This window comes from Mobula hypostoma, chromosome 1, assembly GCF_963921235.1.
Source record: "Mobula hypostoma chromosome 1, sMobHyp1.1, whole genome shotgun sequence".
Classification (NCBI taxonomy): domain Eukaryota; kingdom Metazoa; phylum Chordata; class Chondrichthyes; order Myliobatiformes; family Myliobatidae; genus Mobula; species Mobula hypostoma.
Genome location: NC_086097.1, coordinates 46,507,497 through 46,522,663, shown reverse-complemented (window position 1 = coordinate 46,522,663; position 15,167 = coordinate 46,507,497). Strand labels below are relative to the sequence as shown.

At 41.9% G+C, this 15,167-nt stretch overlaps 1 long non-coding RNA gene across 1 annotated transcript in view; it reads left to right on the top strand.

Annotated features, from left to right (window-relative positions):
* The window catches only part of LOC134346329 (uncharacterized), a 47,978-nt gene extending 38,149 nt beyond the window's left edge, over positions 1–9,829 (top strand). Inside the window, exon 4 of the long non-coding RNA XR_010017908.1 lies at positions 8,680–9,829. This is a non-coding gene — a long non-coding RNA (uncharacterized LOC134346329). The remainder of the gene's footprint in view (positions 1–8,679) is intronic.
* The last annotated feature ends 5,338 nt before the right edge of the window (positions 9,830–15,167 follow it).

Genomic DNA, 15,167 nt, shown 5'->3' with positions numbered 1-15,167 from the left:
TCTCTGCCCAAAACATCGACTGCACTCTGTTCCACCGATGCTGCCAGGCCTGCTGAGTTCAAATACCTTTGGGGCTAGTCTGCTATCTTTGAATAGGGATGAAACCATCAGACCTTTGGTGTCAGAATTTTTTAGTGTCAGGCAAGACTGTAAAGTAGTAGAAATTATTACAAAGAATTATGGAAGAGCACGAATGCTCCCTGGATTCTGATATGGAAATACCAAGAAAATAGCTGATACTTTGCAAACAAGTATTCTTTGGATTAATAATTGTATTGGAAGATTGGTGAAAACCAAGTGGGATGCTGTGATGAACATGGGTGTAGATAACTTAGAATTACAAACCAAGCAGCCTGGAATCTGCCAAAAAGTCTTGCAAAATATGCTGAGGTATTAGGTGATGAATTAGCTAGAAACACATACAAACACATTGAGGAACCTAAAGGGTTTTATGAGAAGAAAGGGGATTGCATATGATAAAAGTCTTAGCACTTTTTGAGAAGTAAAGTTTTTGTTAAATGTGGTGGGGAAGAAATTAAATCATACTCAACTTATAATGTGCACATAACCAATGTCATTTTGACCAAAGTATCAACGAAAATTCATCTGCTGGCCTCATTATCATGATTGAAGCCAGTTAATTACATTAGCACAAATCCTCAGGATGTGGTTTCAGGAGTCATTTGTACCAGGTGGAGTTAGTTGTCATTGATTAAGTCATGACTGCACAATTTAAAGGAAGGAGATTCATTAGTTAAGCCAAATGGAGTCATGATCTGCAGAGTTTGGAATCAAAGCAGTCAAGGAGATCTGATCTGTTGATGGGACTGTACTACAATTTAAATGTGGAGAGTGTGGGAACAGTAGTACAGTTTTGCTGGGTTCCTGCAGGTGTGGGTGTACCAAGAAATGAAAGGGCAGATCTTCAAAGAAAAACAGGCACTTACTCAGTCAGAGGTGAATATTATAGTCAATATCAAAAAGTATGAAGCCATATCTTGTATTAGGATCACTGGGATTGGGAAATGGCAAAATTTGTGGGATAGGAGTGGGACAGGGAGATGGTGTTATAATTTGGTTCCATCAGTTCAGGGGAGGTGCTGTTTGTGATGGAACAGGAGGGAAGATGTGCGGCTGGCAAGATTGAGGTTACGACACATGGGTTTGCACTCCACTTTGGCACTTGTTTGTAAACATTGGAACGGGTGGTGTGACTTTTGTAAGGGACTAGAGACACTGGAACATGTGATCATGGTGTGCCATAGGTATTCGGTTAGAGTGTTGAAAGTTGTTTAGGCAATTACTGGGTAGATCTGGAGTGCCTAGGTTGCAGGTATTCTGGCACCTGAACCAGGGACGGTTAAGTCATGTTGAGCCCGGGTGAACTTTTAATTAAAACAGATTTGAGGAAGAATCTGATCCCTGTTATGGCTCCTGTCATACTCCATTACAGTAGGTAGCGGTAATGCACCTTCCTGATAGCTGCGGGTCACCATTAGCACAAAAGAAGAAGAAGGGGAATCAGTTCCTTAAGCTGCTGTAAACCTGGGAAAACTCTGGGAAGGCTGAGTGCAGCAAAGAATAGGATCCTGATCTTCGGATGTGACTCTGGATAACTTGGTCATTAGGATGGAGATTAGGAGCCAAGAGCACCATCCAGGCTCATCATGAAGAGCCGGTGACAAGAGGGGGTTAATAAGATCAATGGAAGGAGACAGGCAGCAGAACACAAATGGTATGCAGCAACATATTTAATGGTATCACATGCAATGTCACGAACAGTGAGAATATCAAAACATCCATTCTCCCAGCTCTACTACCAAACTCACACTGCTCCTTTTTATAAATCTTCTTTCATTTACAATCTTGTCCATCCCCATAAACACACACTTATCACCAGTCAATCAGTCACACACCTTCTCAGAGCAGTCACACAGCATAACATGCAAATCCCCCAGACCTAACACAATCCTCTCACTCATCTGCTTCCCTCTCTTGCAGACCTAATGACACACAATTACAGTCGACGGCAGCAGTCTAACATCAGACAGTTTCAGTTCCACCAGCTCAGTGGCCTCTAAGTTAGTGTGTTGCCCATTACTGGAGTGGCTGGAATAGAGGCTGTGACTAATGGCATCACAGGTGTTATTTGAAGATGTCAACTAACTTTTCAATTCATAATATCTGTATCTACAAGGTGTGGACGCAGTAAGCACGCCCATCTCCTGGCTCTCCTTTTCTCTTCCCTTGGGTTTTACTCATAAGCTTCGCCTCTAAAAGGACCCAGCTGCCTAGACTCCAGCTGCAGAGCCACAAGATGGTCAGCACCTCATCCTATGTCTGACACATGGGTTTGCACTCCACTTGGTCAGAATCTCATCTCATCCATGGGGAGGAGAAGATGGTGGCACGACGGAGCGCGCGCAGCTGCTCCGAAATGATATCGTATTTGTAGGTAGGTACCGTGCCCAATCCTGATTTGACGGAGGCAGCCGTGAGAAGCACGGAGGAACATCTGGGGAAACTTCTGAAATGCCCGCTTTGCTGCCGCTGCTACTGTGCAATCGAGAATCTCCGGAGGGGAAGGCCCCAAATCCTCGGCTTTGCCTATTGCCTGTTGCCAGGGCCGGGGTCGAAGTGCTCGGCAGAAATGGTGCTCAATGTCGGAGGGCTGGTCGGAGGTTTGAAGTTTTCGGACGGACTCAAGAGTCAGCTGTGCTTCCAGGGTGCTGCATCGGCAAGTCTGCGGCGCTAGAAGCTCATGGCAGGGAGAGTTTTTCTTCCTTCTACCGTCTGCGTGAGATGATGGGACTTTCAAGAGACTTTGAGACTCTTTTTTACCGTGCCCATGGTCTGTTCTTTATCAAATTACGGGATTGCTTTGCACTGTTTTAACCATATGTTATAATTATGTGTTTTTTGTTAGTTTTTCAGTCTTGGTTTGTCTTGTGTTTCTGTGAAATCATTCTGGAGGAACATTGTATCATTTCTTAATGAATGCATTACTAAATGACAATAAAAGAGGACTGTGTGTCCTCCTAATCTAATCTAATATCACTTGTCACTTGCAATCACTTCCCAGAGATGGCACTAACATGTTGTTGAGATAAGATTAGATGCCTGTTTTGTATGTGGAAAGCCAAGAGGCATCCAACCAGAGTAGAAGGGAAGGGTAGGGCAGTTTAAGTGTTGTGGACAGACAGTGTTCATAGAAAAAGCTCTACAAGAGGCTCAGAACTCTGATCCCAGCCTGAAAACTTCAGTGGAATCTCGGTAAGCAGCGGCTCAGAGCTGACCTGGATCTGCTTCGCTTTGCCAGCCAGCACAGCAGACGTGCCTCCTCTGGCTCTTCACTCTGCTCGGGACCAGCTGGGCAGCACGAACTGAAACATCAGGCTGCCGTTCATCGACGAGAGCTTGGAATTCAAGACGGGCACCACGGTAGCACACCATTTAGGCCGGCGCTACCACAGCTTGGCGCGTTCAGCAGTTTGGAGTTCAATTCCAGTGCTGTTCTGTAAGGCTGTGAGGTGTTTGGGTGCATCCTCGCTGTGGGATGTGTGGGTTTTCCCAGGGTGTTTCAGTTTCCTCCCAGGGTCCAAAGACATCCCGGGTATGTTAACTGGCCATTGTAAGTTAGGTTAGGATTAATCAGGGTTGTGTAATTCCTGGGGCAATGTGCCTAGAAGGGCCGGAAGGGCCTACATCACCCTCTATCAGTAAATAAAATAAATAAACAAACAAACAAACAAACAATCCCGCTGCCCAAGAGGGATCGAGCTTCAAGACCTGGGCTTCTGTACTTTCCTTTGCAGCTGGGTGCTGGACTTCCTCAAAGGCAGACCTCAGTCAGTGAGGATTGGCAACAACATCTCCTCCTTTCTGACCATCAATACCGGTGCATCGCAAGCTGCAAGCTTGCTCTCTCTCTATACACACATGACAGTGCGGCTCAGCGGAGATCCAATGCCACATATAAATTTGTGGATGGCATCAATTTTTTGGGATGAATTAGAAATCACAGCCACAGGATAGGACACCTCACAACAACAATGTTTTGCTCAGCATTAGTAAAACTAAATAGCTGATTGCTGACTGCAGGGAGGGGAAGGAGTACAGTTGTGTGCCTGTCTAAACTAGGGAATTGGTGGTGGAGAGAGTCAGCAGTTTTGAATTTCTGGACATTAACATCCTCAAGGATCTGTCCTGGGGCCAGCACACTGAAGCAACCATAAGAAGGCATGACAGCATCTTTAATTTTTTAAGAGATTTTTAAGAGGTTGCTTGTGTCTTGGTCTGGAATGGCAATTTGAAAGCTCAGGAATGTAAAAATCTGCAAGAATTGTGGGCCCACCCTCCCCACCATCAGCAGTATCTACAGGAAGCACCGCCTCTAGAAAGTAACATCTATCATCAACTATTCGGGCCATGCCATCTTATTACAGCTACCATCGAGCAGGAGGTACAGAATCTTGAAATCCCACACCACCAGGTTCAAGAACAGTTACTTCTCTTCAGCCATTTGCTTTTTGAATCAACTAGTGCGAACTGAGACACAGCAGTATGGCAGCACTATGACCACTTTGATCAGCTTGCACTAAAATAGACTTCTTTGTTCTAATTGTGCTCTTTCTTGTAAAAATTGTGTATAATTTATGTTTAATTTTGTTTTTACTTGTAAATGCTGCTTACTGAATACTACACGCCTGTGATGCTGCTATGTGTAAGTTTTTCATGGTACATATGAGAATAAACATGACTTTGACTTCTATTCCAAATATACACATTTTGGAGCCCATCCTTTCCAGGTGAGCATGTTGACCAAATGCATTGGACACTTATGGACCAAACCATGCTGCTAGATAGCCAATGAGTCATCTTCTACTGCAGCCCAAAAACCCAGGCTACCTGGATGCAAGGTTATTTAATGACTTCCTCATCCAGTCTTCCACAAGTTCCACTCCAAATTTTGAGTGACTACTGCAGCAATGTGCAAAGACACCTTGCAAACAGGAGATAAAGGAATAATTTTGATCTATAAGCACTACATATGTTAGAATGTTGAGAAGTTGCATTCATCAGTTTTGTTCAAGTGATACTGAGATAATCACAGACAAGGGAAGGTAAAATGGAACTTCTAAAGCAGTAGGGAACATAGTTTCTTTTCAGTTTTTATTCCCTTGTAGGAAATAGGCATTGTTGGTAGTTCAGAATTTAATGGTCATCCCAGAGAGACCTTGAGAAGAACTCCCTTCTCTTTTGCCTAAGAGTGCTTGTAGTGACTGTACTGCACAGTGCTACTTGATACAAGACTGTGGGATTTGAGACAGGAACAATTGCTGCTATATTTCCAAGTTGGAATGTTTTGTTACTTGGAATTAAGTTCAAAGATGGTTGATTTCCAATCCTAGAGGTGCTATTGACCTTCTTGATAGAAAAAGATATTGGTTTTATATGTCAAAGACCAAAGTTCTCAGTTACAATAAAATCTGCAGATGCTGGAAATCCAAATCAATACACACAAGATGCTGGAGGAACTCAGCAGGCCAGGCAGCATCTTTGAAAAAGAGAAAACAGTCAATGTTTTGAGGTGAGACTCTTCATCACGACTCCTAACAGAGGTAGAGAGGGCTGCAGTATCCACTGTTTGCCCTTTTCCTGGCCTGCTGAGTTCCTCCAGTATTTTGTGACTGTTCTCAGGTGCAGCCCTCAGGAAGCCTAACCAGGAAGTTCTGTTCAAAGTTCAAAGTAAATTTATTGTCAAAGTACATATATATCACCATATGCAACCCTGAGATTCATTTTCTTGCAAGCATTCATAGTAGATACAAGAAACCCTATAGAATCAATGAAAGGCCGCACCCAACAGGATGGACACACAACCATTGTGCAAAAGGCAATGAACTGTACAAATACAGAAAGAAGAAAATAATAATAATAAATAAATAAGCTATAAATATCAAGAATATGAGATAACGAGTCCTTAAAAGTGATTCCATTGGTTGTAGAAACAGTTCATTGATTGGGTGTCAAGTTTATTGAAGTTATCCGCTCTGGTTCAAGAGCTTGATGTTTGAGGGGTAGTAATGGATCCTGAACCTGCTGGTGTGGGTCCTGAGGGTCCTGTACCTTCTTCCTGATGGTAGCAGCGAGAAGAGAGCCTGGCCAAGATGACTGGGGTTCTTGATGATGGATGCTGATTTCCTGTGATAGCACTCTGTGTGGATGTACTCAATGATGGGGAGGGGTTTACCTGTGATGGACTGGGCCATATCCATTACATTTTGTTGGTTTTCGTGTTCATGGGCACTGGTGTTTCCATACCAGGCCTTGATGCAACTAGTCAAATTACTCTTTACCACACATCTATCGTAGTTCAGCAAAGTTTTAGATGACATGCCAAATCTTTGCAAACTTTTAAGTAGAGGCACTCGTGCTTTCTTCATAATGTCACTTATGAACTGGGCTCAGGACAGATCCTTTACTTTACTTTACTTTACTTTATACTTTCTTGTCGCCAAACAATTGATACTAGAATGTACAAACGTCACAACGATATTTGATTCTGCGCTTCCCACTCCTTGGATTACAAATCGATAGTAAATATTAAAAATTTAAATTATAAATCGTAAATAGAAAATAGAAAAATGGAAAGTAAAATAATGCAAAAAAAACTGAGAGGCAGGTCCAGATATTTGGAGGGTACGGCCCAGATCTGGGTCAGGATCCATTCAGCAGTCTTATCACAGTTGGAAAGAAGCTGTTCCCAAATCTGGCCGTACAAGTCTTCAAGCTCCTGAGCCTTCTCCCGGAGGGAAGGGGGACGAAAAGTGTGTTGAGGAATTTAAATTTAATGACCCTTTGAGGACTGCCTCAGCGACCTCCAGTTTCCTTCTCCTGAAGTCAATAATGAAGTTTTTAGTCTTGCTGACATTGAGTGAGCGGCTGTTGTTGTGACACAACTCAGCCGGAATTTCAATCTCCCTCCTATATGCTGATTTGTCACCATTTTTGATTCAGCCAATGGCTGTGTTGTCAGCAGCAAGCTTAAATATGGCATTGGAGCTGTGCTTAGCCTCACAGTCATGATTATAAAGTGGGCAGAGCAGGGGCTCAGCACACAGCCTTGTGGTGCACCTGTGTTGATGGAGATTGTGGAGGAGATGTTGTTGCCAATCCAAACTGACTGGGGTCTATAAGTGAGGAAATCAAGGATCCAGTTGCTCAAGGAGGTATTGAGGTCAAGGACTTAATGCTTATTGATTAGTTTTGAAGGGATGATAGTACTGAATGCCAAGTATTCTGTCCCTAGTTAATGTGCTTTGTGCTGCACTTAACAATAGACTGTACCAGTGGTAGAGAGTGGGTGATGAATTGGGTAGCAACAAGAGGGTTGCTTCACTTTGAATGTCAAGTTTGTCAAGTATTATTAGAACTGCTCCCAACCAAACACGCAGAGATTTTCCAAGATGTTACCCATAACAATTATTCAGGTGAGTGGAGTATTCCATAGTGCTATTAGTGTGCCATGTAGATTGGCGAAAGGCTTTGGGAAGTCAGGATTTTCGGTGTGATTCTAAAAGTAGGACTTTGACTTACAGCCTTAGAGGTAGGATTGCTGCCAAGTGAACTGTGGTGGACTTACCTGTGGGTGATAAGTGTAAGGGACCAATCCTTGTAAGCAGATAGGAATTGTCAAAATTTTGAATTAAAAGGTAGTTGCCCTTACGTCTGGTTTCTATCATGCTATAAGAGTCTATAAATTTCAGCATATTTGGCTGTCTCAAAGGGTAAAATTTTAATGCAATATTAGAACCACTTATCTTTGCCAGTGATAAAGACTACCAAACACCTACATCAGGCATCCAGGTACAGGATTCAAAGAGCATGAAAGTTATGTAAACGTGTTGTGCATGCAAGAATTGCAAGAATTTAAAAAATGGCAAGTATACATAACATTGCTGGAAGATTATTTTCTGTGATTCTCTGTTTGCTGTGCACAAGATGCATCATTACAAATGGTCATCGTCATGCCCATTTTCTGGAGCTGCTAGATGGCTGTTTGTCATGAATAAATTGTTGGAGCTGTTCGTTAGTGGGGGTGCACATTAGGGTCCAGGCTTCAGGCCACAAATCCCAACACTAACCTGAGACTGCTGGGTAGGAACATAAGCAACCCAGATCTCATGACACAGTGAGCCGCCAAGGGAGCCGACCAGAGATAACCATCCATCTGAATTAATAAAACAAAATGGTAGTGCCTTGCCTCCACCTCAAGGTAAACGCTGTGTGAGATAGCTGTAATTCTAAGCTCAAAAGTGAAATAAATTCTTAACCTCTTGTTGCCCTGCTGAACGATTCTGCCATCTACGTCAAACTACTTACGTCTGCTGTCAGTCCCTTTCTCTAAAGAATGTTTGACCAGTTTTGGCTTGTCAGCAGCATCTTCTTCACTACCTTCATGGACGTCTGTTATGTTTACACCAGCTCTGATTTCTCTTTTCTCTTTCTAGCTGCACAATGAAGAAGTGTTTACCACATGGGACAAAAAAATATCAGAACAAAAGCACTCTCACTAGATTTGTCGCAGAGATCTATCAGCACCAAGAACAATGAATTGTTCTAGTGAAAAAAATTTGAACTAATACATACAATGACTCCATCTTTTTCTCTCCACAGTTCATGCCTGACCTACCATATTTCTGGCCTTTTCCATCTTCATTTTGAAGCTGTGAATGAGTTAAGTTTTCTCCATTTTAAATGATTTGACAGAATGGTCAAGAGTGGTTTTGAAGAAGAGCATTAACCTCAGCAAATATCTGCGGAATATTTTGTTTCCCATGTTGTATTGTTTTCCCATTCTGCTCTCTGCTGATGAAAAGATGAATGTTCAAAGATAGTTCCACTTACTCTGCACTAGCACCAGACATTTAGAATGACAAAATAATATCATTTAAATTTCAAATGCTGTCCTAATTGCACTAAGTTGCATATAAAAGGCAGCAGATGTTTCTATGGTCTTTGTGGGGTGAAAATATTTGTTTATGGGGAACTAGAGCTAGTTACAACATCTTTTACCTCATCTCTGTTTGAAGCCAGAATGCATATCGAGGTAAAAGTGACCATAGCTAACGCTCGAGTGTACACTAATATATGCGGAGATGCACATTCATCTGAAAGTTCCATTGAGAAGCTTGCCTATTCATGATATGAAGAATGAATGTCTGCTACATCTTGAACAGCTGCACTAAGTTTGTGCATAAACAAAACTCTATTGCTGCAGTCTTTATCAAAAGTCAATCTAAATTTAGGTTTGAAATTTTAAAAAATATCATTATCGGTTGGTATTGCCTCATGGTGAATTTATGCTCTTTAAAAACCTGCACAGGCTTCTGACTCATTTGAGACAGGTGATCGTCATGGCGACAATCTGCAGACGTCACTGAGAGATTAAGGCATGCAAATGCACAAAAGTGAACAAAGCAGCTTGCTCTGAAGGTCTCAGTTGTGGGGTAATAAGCATATAAATAGTACTCTGTCGGCAAATCTTGAAGGTTCTGCCTGGAAAATGTATCACAAAATTTTAAGTTTTTAATTTTAATATTGGGCACAGATTGAAGAATGTAATTCATGTTATATGTGCAGTGATATTCATATGTTGAAGGGGCTGATTTGAATGTTTTCAAGAAACCTTGTATATTATGCAAAGTATATCTTAATGTATCTATTTATGTTACTTCATTTGAATGGATATTAAGTTTGATTTTGGTATTAAATTTCAAAGTCAGATATGGTCATTGACAAGTACTTACATTTTAATAAATATATAAGTAAGAGATAAAAATGAACTATCCAATCTGAAAGATTTTTTCCAGCTTGCTGTGCTTTTGGAACTGTTTAAATATGTTATGCAGATAAATGTGATAGCCATTCAGCATTTGCCAGTACACCAGATTTAGGTTTTCTTTAAAATTGCCTTGAATGCAAAAAAATATTCATTTTCCATCATCTGATACAATTTAATTTTGACTGGATACGTGCAGGGAATATTCTTACAGATGTAAACCAGTGTAGAGTTTCTTTAAGACCGGTTTTGACAACACCAACCATGGTGAAATGATTTTAGATGGGTTCTAAATAAATGACAGAACATAAACAGAATTTAGGTACCACTACACCTTTTCTTTACTTGAAAAAGAAATGGCCCACAGCTTCCTGTAAGCAATCTCTCCCAGGAATTTGGTATCTTTGGCAGCCACTGTCAGTGAAATACTCTGAAGTTGCTCCCTAAGATTTTGTATTGAGTTTGATAATGAAATTTACTTCAACAATTTTTGTTTGTTCTGAATTTTTACAATTAACTTAGCAAAGGCACAGATGTACTTTAGGTGGGTGGCTTCAGTGTCCATCACCAAGAGTCGTTGGACGACACCACAGTACACCCACAAGTATGCTTATCCCTTGTGTTCAATCACTCAATAAATAGCCTCTACAAATATAGTCTGGGTATTGAGTGACTTAGTACAAGAGATAAGCACACTTGTTCTCATTCTTATCAATTTACCCATGCTAGATACGTGGGTACGTGTTAGCATTGGAGAAAGTGACCACTGCACCATCCTTGCGGAGATATACTGTAGTTGAGTTGTGCTAAATGGGGAAAACTGAGAACAGATTTACCAGTTCAAAAGTGACCATTCTTGGAGGTACTGTGGGCTATCTGCAGCAGCTAAAGTATATCCCACCACAACTTGTAATAGCAATCCCTCATTCTATTATAAGTGATGAGCCAGGAATCAACAATTGTTCTATGATAATGCATAAGGGCATTCCCAAAACCAAGATGCCAGCCTGGTGAAACTTAAACATAGTTTGTCAACCATCAAATGCTGCATACATTGTACAGAGCTCTGCCATCTCACAGTGAACAGGTCTGATCTCAAACTGAAGTCCTGTATCATTTGGCCATCGATTATGGTGAAGAAGGCTCTAAGACTTTCCCATACTTGACAATGGTGGGGCCCAACATGTGAACACAAAAGGCAAGGCCAAAGCATTGTCTTTCATCCAGAAGTGTCCTGTAGCTGATTAATTAAGACCTCCCTGTGAGATTCCTGCCATGCGTTCTAGAGAGCTATAGAGAGTAACAGAGTTTTACAGCACAGAAACAGGTCCTTCAGCCCACTACGTCCATTCTGCCTTTTGTACCTCTCTACGTTAATCCCATTCACCCATGTTTGATCTTTAACTTTCCCAGTGGAATCAGAAATGCCTGAGAACATTGGAAGCAGCAAAGGCCAAGGGACCAATCCACCACCCAGCTGTAGTACTGAGGACCTGTCTAACAGAGCCTGTCATATCTCTGGCCAAATGATTCCATGTAGCTGGAACACAGGCATCCACCCAGCAATGTGGAAAATTGCCCAGGTGTGTTGTGTCCTTTTCATAACAAGTCAAATCCCAATCCAGCTAATTATCATTCAGTCAGTCTACTCTCTGTATTAATAATGTTGGAAGATCTTGCAGATAGTACCATCAAGTGGCACTTACTCACCAGTAATCTAATCACTGATGTCCAGATAGGACTTCATCAATATAGCTTTGCTCCAGGCCATTTTGCAACCTCAATCCCAAAATGGGAAAATGAGCCAGAGAGGATAGATGAAACTGACGGCCCTCAACACAATGCAGCCATTGACTAAGTATGAGTTCAAGGAAATCTGTTGAAAGCAAAGTCGATGGGCAACAAGGAGAAAACCCATCAACACTGATGGTTAGATTGTACAGCATCATTCACTGCAGTTTCCTGATATCATTGCAGGAGTTCCTCAAGGCAGTGTCCTGGGCCCAATTATCTTCAGCTGCTTCATCAGTGACTTTCCATCTACCATGACGCTAGAATGGGGGACATTGGCTGATAATTGCACAATGTTCGATTCTGTTTCCAACACATCATCTGCATTCAGGCATGGGTTGTTAGTAACATTCACAGCACAAAAGCGCCATCCCTGTCCAACAAGGGAGAATATATCTATCTACCATTAACACTCAATGGCATTAACTTCACTGGAGTTAACTATTGACCAGAAACTCAGTTGGACCAGCCTATAAATAATAATTACAAGGGCATATCAAAGGCCTGAGTGTCCTTTTACATCCCAAAATTTTTCCACTGTCTACAAGAAATGTTAGGAATGTGATGGAACACTCTCTGACTACCTGGGTGAGTTTAGCTCTAACATCAGTCTGTAAGCTCAACACCATTCAGGATGGAGCAGCTTGGTTGTTTTGTATCTCTTTCCTCGTAAAAATCACTCCTACCATTACTGGCAACTGGTGGGTGCCATCAAAAAGATGTGCTGCAGTTACTCACATGGTTTGGTGAAAAAGCATCTCCAAATCTGCCATTTCTACCTCGAAGGAGAACAAAGGCACCAGGTGCATGGAAACACCACCGACTGCACGTCACCCACGACTCAGACTTGGAGCTATTGTCTTTCATCATGAAAAGGTCCAAAGACCAGAAGTCATAGAGCATTAGAATCACAGAGCACAGGTGCAGGCCGTTCAGCCTGACTAGTCCATGCTGACCCCAACATTCTCCATGCTAGTCCCAGTTTCCCCCATTTGACCCATACTCCTCCGAGCCTCCCCCCTCCATGTACCTATTTAAATGCTTCTTAGATGCTGCAATTGTACTGGCCTCGGCCTCTTCCTCTGACAGTTCATTCCAGTTCCTCTCCACCCTCTGTGTACAGAGGGCAGTGCCTCGTCTCTCTTAAATCTGTCCTCTCTTATCTTGTATCTGTAACCTCTAGTTCTGGACACCCCAACCCAGGTGAAAAGACAATGGCATCCACCTCATGACCCTCATGATTTTATAAACTTCTATGATGTTTCCCTTTGTTCTACTCGGCTCAGAAGAAATCCTTTCTCAGTAACAATGTGAGAGTACCTGCACAAGGAAGACTTCAGCAGTTCATGAGTGTGGCTCGTCACCACTTTCTTCAGGGTAATTAGGGACTGATAACAAATGCTGTTCTTGCCAAAATACATTAAAAATTCATTTCTTCAAACTTAGCAATAGAACTATACACAGTATGATTCCTGTTGAAAACAGAGGGTCTTTGTGTCAGTATTCGCATCTGGTAGACACATGATCTGCAAGTTTCTTGTTGCGGAATTCTGCTGTGCCATATTTGAGACATTCTGTTGAAAGTGTTGTTTTCTCTTTGTACCATGTGACTTCACACCCCGATTATTTTAAGTATTCTTGAAGAATTACAATCTTCCTCGTTCTCATGAATATGTAGATCATGTTGGTATCTTGGACAAAAACAGGAAAACAGAGAAGTAGCTAAATACATATCTGTACCTCCTCAAGCAAATGAACACATCTTCACTTAGAAGAGGAGGGACGTCCCTCTTAAGACTTCAGATTTTTGAATTGAATTGACTTTATTCCTTACATCCGTCACATACATGAGGAGTAAAAATCTTTATTTTACGTCTCCATCTAAATGTGCAATGTGCAATCATAATAATTTAAAATAAATAGAACAATCAGTGTAATATAGAGTACACTCAAATCAGCGTATGTTAATCAGTTCGATGGCCTGGTGGAAGAAGCTGTCCCGGAGCCTGTTGGTCCTGGCTTTTATGCCACGTTACCATTTTCTGGATGGTAGCAGCTAGAATAGATTGTGGTTGGGATGGCTTGGGTCTCCAATGATTTTACGGGCCCTTTTTACATACCTGTCCTTGTAAGTGTACTGAATCATGGGAAGTTCACAACTACAGAGGCGCCAGGCAGTCTGCACCACTCTCTGCAGAGTCCTGTGATTAAGGGAGGTACAGTTCCCATACCAGGCAGTGATGCAGCCAGTCAGCATGTTCTCAATTGTACCCCTGTAGAAAGTTCTTAGGATCTGGGGGCCCATACCAAACTTCATCAACTGCCTGAGGTGAAAGAGGCGCTGTTGTGCCTTTTTCACCACACAACTGAGGTGTACAGATCACGTGAGGTCCTCAGTGATGTGGATGCCGAGGAAGTTAAAGCTGTTTACCCTCTCAACCCTAGATCCATTGAAGTCAATAGGGATTAGACCTTCTCCATTCCTCCTGTAATCCACAACCAGCTCCTTTGTTTATGCGATATTGAGGGAGAGGTTGTTTTCTTCACTCTGCCCAAAGGAGGAATTATTAACTACATTCTGATTGATGGTTCTTAGATGGCCCTTCCAGGGCCAAAGGGAAGAGCTATGCTCTCCCCTGACAATTTTCAGCCATACCCAAAAATTTAAATATTGTGAAGGTTAATTTACACTGTCTCCAAAAAAAATAAGTAAATGTGAGGTTTGCTGGGCGTGATTAATTCTGGGCTTTTTACTTGAAGGCAGCCTATATTGCTTTAAAGGTTGATGAATCTTGGCTGTAAGAGCTGGGACCTCCTTTGAAAAGTATGTTTGCATTGAGGTGCTTTGAGGAATTGCTGAATATGTCAGAAAGCAAGCACCAAGGCTTTCTGAAATAACGATGAATTCGTTGGGGCAATATTGGAAAGAAGATGTATCTGGTGTTCACAGTGGTGCAGAAGTGCTCCTGATATTCTCAGGGAACAATGATAGAGAGGAATAACAGACAGAGATGACAATATAATGTCTAGGATATTGATAAAATAGAGGAAGAAGTTTAACAGTGTGACATGAGTTATCAAGGTGACTGCATTTTTCAAATGACAAACCTTCACAATTGCACCATCAGACTCAAATACTTCCTTAAACCACCTATCATCAATCTCTATCAATTTGTCCTGAACCCTTTCATTCACATGCTTTACCTCACCCTCATGTACTTAACATTATTAGAATGCTCACACCTGTAACTCAGCAGATTTCATTCACTGGCAGCTGTCCAAACATAAAGGCAAAGCACAATGTTGTCCTTGCTTTTTTTTTGAGGTCCCACTGGTTGCTAGATTTTAGTCACAGTCTCTTCTGTGATTTGAAAGTATGGGATTTATGGGACTTCACTGTGCAGGCTGGACTGTCCCCCAGCCTCCCCCCACACTTCCATTTCCAGCAGTTTGTAAAGAACGTAAGTAATGAAGTAGGCCACATGGATGTTTGAACCTACTCTGCCATCAATAAGATCATGGCAAGTTTAAT